The 5,104-nt window shown below is 42.7% G+C and overlaps 1 long non-coding RNA gene across 1 annotated transcript; it reads right to left on the bottom strand.

Annotated features, from left to right (window-relative positions):
* Positions 1–1,373: 1,373 nt before the first annotated feature.
* Positions 1,374–3,355, bottom strand: LOC141170870 (uncharacterized). The gene is made up of 4 exons (XR_012252319.1): positions 3,230–3,355; positions 3,050–3,155; positions 2,784–2,930; positions 1,374–2,287 (listed from the first exon to the last, which is right to left on the bottom strand). It is a non-coding gene; the product is annotated as an uncharacterized lncRNA (long non-coding RNA).
* Between the last annotated feature and the right edge of the window lie 1,749 nt (positions 3,356–5,104).

Here is a 5,104-nt window from a genome sequence, read left to right as displayed (position 1 = left end):
GGCAAAAAGCCACGGGGGTGGGACTATTGTGCTTGAAGCACTCACAAATCGAACCCTCAGCCTTGTGGAAAGGGCAGCCGAGGAAGATGCCATAGATAAATTTTGCTCAGCCCAAGCTGCCCGCATCAGATCTCTGCCACGAGATAGGCAGAACATGTACATGACTGCAGCAGGCGCTATGGTTATGGCAATTGAAGAGGCAGCAGTTATGCCCTCGCCCCCAGCCGTAGTATGTGGAATATTTAATTTATTCAATCCCAGTGTGCCTCCACCACCACCAGCAGCTGCAACCCAGCGTTTTGGGCAGGTTGCTGCAGCATACCGTCCTGAAGATATGCAACCAAGTTATGGTCGCCAAATGGCTCATGGTGCATCATCATTTGTCAGAGGACCATCCCCCAACTCTAGTTTTTCACCAGAAATGTTTCCTGGGTACAGCTTTGAACAAGACCTTCATAACTTGTAGTTCAATAATTTTACCCCTCCCTGTCAGCATTTTTGGACCCTAGCAAATACAGACAGCACCTGTAGGTCGATAGATACACAATGTTTTAGAGAATCAGACAATTAACAAAGACCTTTTCTTATGGTCACCTATACCAGGCTTCAGGCGTAGGGGACTGTAAGAAAAGGTGTTTCTTTTTATATAATTAAACAACCTACAGGTGCTGCCCATATTTTAGGGCCCAAAACTGATTACAGGACAGGTGTGCTGTACACAGTGTGTAATTTATTCCCAAGTTATGGGCAATGTTTGTCCGATTAAATTTTCTAGAAGTTTGTTGTTTTTTGTTTTTACAAAGTTTTTTACAGTTATTCTATATTATGTATTAAAAAAATTATTTAAACTATCTGTTAATTTTTCTTTTCAAGTGTATATGTGGTTGGATTGGGTTGAAATGAAAAAGTGTTACCCTGATCTGCGCTCACCATAGCGCAGGTCAGAGGAACTCTACATTTTTGAAATTTGTTCAAACTAATCTACGTATGTGGTCAGCTGTATACAGTCGTTTTTAAATTAGAAATATACTTTGATATTTTGGACCACAACTATTTTTTGGATGAATACTACTCTCAACACTGTTATTTGCTAGTTCTGTTCTTAGCGCAAGCAAATAACAATGGTGAGGGATGACTTTAGCAGACAGTACTTGTGAAGAGCGCTCTAGGTAGTAATGCCAATTTACAGGCTCTGGTCTTTGTGGGTTGTTCACTTTTGCGTTGACGTATGGTCGGAAAACAAAACGTAGAAGGTTGCAATTCAAGAAATATTTTAGACAAATTTAAGTTTAATCAAAATTTATTTTTTTTATAAACACTTTTTGGAACATTTTTATTTAAAAAAAAAAAAAAGGAAGTTCTTCTTTTATTGTTCATCAGATCTTCTCTGCTGGTCAGGCTGCTCAACACCAGCACAGGAGTATTGCCAGTGCACGGCACCTTCAGGACTCATGAAGTAGTCAGCGAAGGTTTCTCGCACCCTGGCACCAGAGTTGGATTGTCTTCCCTGACCGGAGTTGACAACTGGAATTAATTCAGATAGCTGTGACTCCTCATCTTGCTCAGTGCTGTACTCACGAGCATAGTTGTGGAGTACACAGCATGCCTTAATTACAGTGTCAACGGTCTCCATATCCAACTGGATGGCAGTGTGAAAGATCCTCCACTGACTACACATGATTCCGAAGGTGCATTCCACATATCTGCGTGCACGACTCAGCCGATAATTGAAAATCCTCCGCCGGGCATTCAGTGCCCTTCGTGGGTATGGGCGCAGCAGGTTGGTCTGTAAGGGAAATGCCTCATCTGATACCATCACAAAAGGAACTGGATGTGTGGAACCCGGCAAAGGTCTTGGGGCTGGGAGCGTTACGCCATCTTGAAGAATTTGCAGCCCAATCTGTGATGATCTAAACACCCGAGAGTCCCTAGTACTGCCATAAGCACCAACGTCAATGGCAACAAATTTGAAATGTGCATCAGCCACCGCCATCAGTACCACAGAAAAATACTTCTTATAATTAAAGAAGCGTGATCCTGATCGTGGTGGCTGCTGAACTCTCACATGTTTGCCATCGACAGCACCAATACAGTTTGGGAAATTGGCCACAATTTGAAAGCCTGCTGCGACCTGCAGCCAAGTCTCCTCGGTTGGAGAAGGCATCACGATGGGCTGCAACTTCTGCCAGATGACGCTACATGTGCACCTCACAATTCTGGAAATGGTGGATTTACCAACCCTAAATTGGGGTGCAGTGATGTATAGCTCTCTCCTGTGGCCAAAAATCTGAAAAGGAAAAATAGAACATTAGAAAAGCCATAAAAAGAAATACAAGCCAACAGTAATTATCCATTATTGATTAATCTTTTAAAAAGTTAAGGTCTTTATTACAAAATACTATTCCAGCATTGGGCGCGTTTTTGTTTTTTTTTGGGGGGGCGGGGGCTCCACATTTTCAATCTTTTTTGGTCATCTTTTGTTTTCTCTTGAGTTCACACATATCAATTTATATTGTGTTTTGACTTTGTGTCTGTGTTTGCCTGCGATGTTTGCTCTAGAGTTAACACATCAGTGACCTTTTCAATCTGATCTCTGTGCATGGTGATCTCATGGTCAAGCCAAAAATATGTACACAAAGACAGAGGAGCCATCACCACAGGGTGGCTAACAAAACCAGGTACACCAGCCATCACCGCAGGGTGGCGAACAAAACCAGGTACACCAGCCATCACCGCACGGTGGCTAACAAAACCAGGTACATATAAATCAACATTCAACTTACCGCAAGGTGATGAGCAGCCTTTCCTCAGCAGAGATGGCCCTTCGCATTACAGTGTCTTGGAAGTCCAGGTCAGGAGACATAAGGCTCAGCAGCCGATCAAATGCAATAATGTTCAGACGGCAGAACTGCTTAAATTTATCAGGAAAACTATAGTAAACAGAGAAAAAAAAATTATTTAAAGATAATTTTGTAACATAGTATACAAACAAAACCTTAAAAAAACAGCATAGACGGGTGACATTATACTTTCTTCACATATATCTTACCTCCTTAAATCCTGGTAGAGAACATTAAAGTGGCCCTTGTCTGTCCGCTCCTGCAAGATAGGGTGCACCCAAATTTTTTTTGTCGTCTTCTCCTCCTTAAACGCTCCTATAGAACAATAATAGGTTAGTACACACACTACATAAAAATAATGTACCCCAAAAAAACATAGTTTATATTACCTGCTCAACGTTGTAGTGCAGGAGATTTATGCAAGTCATTAGCAGAAGGTTTAGGCATGGTCTGCTGACCCGCAGGGGCTACAATTCCTGTGGCATACTGTCTTTTGCAAAAAACAAAATGGTGAAGAGGGGTTGAACTAGGAAATGACATCAGGATTTCCCTCTTTTTTTTTTTTTTCAATAACTTTATTTGTGCTCAAAAACGCATGAAATAAGCTTACAAAAACGCATGTAAAATCCGCATACAAAAACGCGACCAAAAAACGCATGCGTTTTTCTGGGAAGGGACATGCAGAAATGTTGCAGAAATTTTCTGCTTCATTTCTGCATCGTGGGCACATAGCCTTGGCTATATGCCCACGATGCAGAAATGAAGCAGAAAATTTCTGCAGCATTTCTGCATCTCCCTGGCAGAAAAAAACGCATGCAGATTGTGCATGCGTTTTTCCTGCAGAATACATGCGGATCCACATGCGGGTTCACATGCGTTTCCGCATGCAGATTGACAAGCACTTTCCAGGCGATAGCATCACTTGGAAAGTGCTTGACAACTAGGTCACACTGTATAAATCCATGCAAACAGCATGGATTTATACAGTGTGAACCGTAAAAATTAAAACAAATAAAGCTATACTCACTCCCGAGGCCCCGGCGTGGCTGCAGCGCTGCTTCCTGGCTGGTTCCCGGCTGCCGGCATATCGCGAGACAGAGCAGTGAAGGGCCTGCAGTCACATGACTGTGACGTCACCGCAGGTCCTCAAGCGATGCCGGCATTCAGAGAAAAGACGCCGGACAGGTGAGTATAAACTTTATTTGTTATTTTATTTTTTTTTTACAGGTACAATGGTACCCAGGTCTGGATGAGAGTCTCCTCTCCTCCAGAACTGGGTACCATCCGCACATAGAGACGCATAGAAGCCGCTTGTAAAAATGTACAGACGCGCATTCTATGCGTCTCAATGCTAGTCAATGGCGGGAGTTCCGCTGCACTTCCGCAAAATTAAATGACATGCTGCGGATTTTTGTACGCAGCATAAACACTGCGGAAAAATCCGCAGCATGTGCATAGAACATGCGGAATCCCCTTGGGGACCATGGGGTGCGGATTACCTAGCGTTTCACAAGCGTTTCCGCTGCGGAAATTCCGCAGCATAAACGCTTGAAAAACGCTACGTGGGCACACAGCCTTAGGCCTCAAAAAAATGCCACCTATAGAGAGTTTGGGAGCACTAGAGGTAAGGAAAAATCCTAAGCATGGGGGTCATTCTCTAGCAGTGAAATGATAAGTCCCACATGCTGACTTTAAGAACCAGACGAATGTGGGTAGAGCCTGAAATATAGGGCAACTGCTTAAAGTAAAAAAAAATCTTTATGGTCACCTGAAAATTGGTCAGGCAGGTTAGCCTTTATTCAGAATAGGGTAAGGGAGGTGCTGCAACAGCTTGGGCCTAAGCAGTTGCATAATGCTGAAACTCTTTTACAAGATCCTGGATTAACTGAGACAGGTCTTGCATCACCAACGCTTGGAGGGTAACCATAATTTGTATGGCCACATACACTACCGTTCAAAAGTTTGTGGTCATCCAGACAATTTTGTGTTTTCCCTGAAAACTCATACTTTTATTTATTAAATGAGTTGCAAATTGATTAGAAAATATAGTCCAGACATTGACAAGGTTAGAAATAATGATTTTTATTAGAAAGAATAATTTTCTCCTTCAAACTTTGCTTTTGTCAAAGAATGCTCCCTTTGCAGCAATTACAGCATTGCAGACCTTTGGCATTCTAGCTGTTAATTTGCTGAGGTAATCTTGAGAAATTTCACCCCCCATGCTTCCTGAAGCCCCTCCCACAAGTTGGATTGGCTTGATGGGC

The sequence above is a fragment of the Phyllobates terribilis genome, unplaced genomic scaffold, assembly GCF_046119375.1.
Source record: "Phyllobates terribilis strain yellow unplaced genomic scaffold, ASM4611937v1 Scaffold_1__5_contigs__length_1240528914, whole genome shotgun sequence".
Taxonomy (NCBI): Eukaryota; Metazoa; Chordata; class Amphibia; order Anura; family Dendrobatidae; genus Phyllobates; species Phyllobates terribilis.
This window is presented reverse-complemented; position numbering and strand designations above follow the sequence as displayed.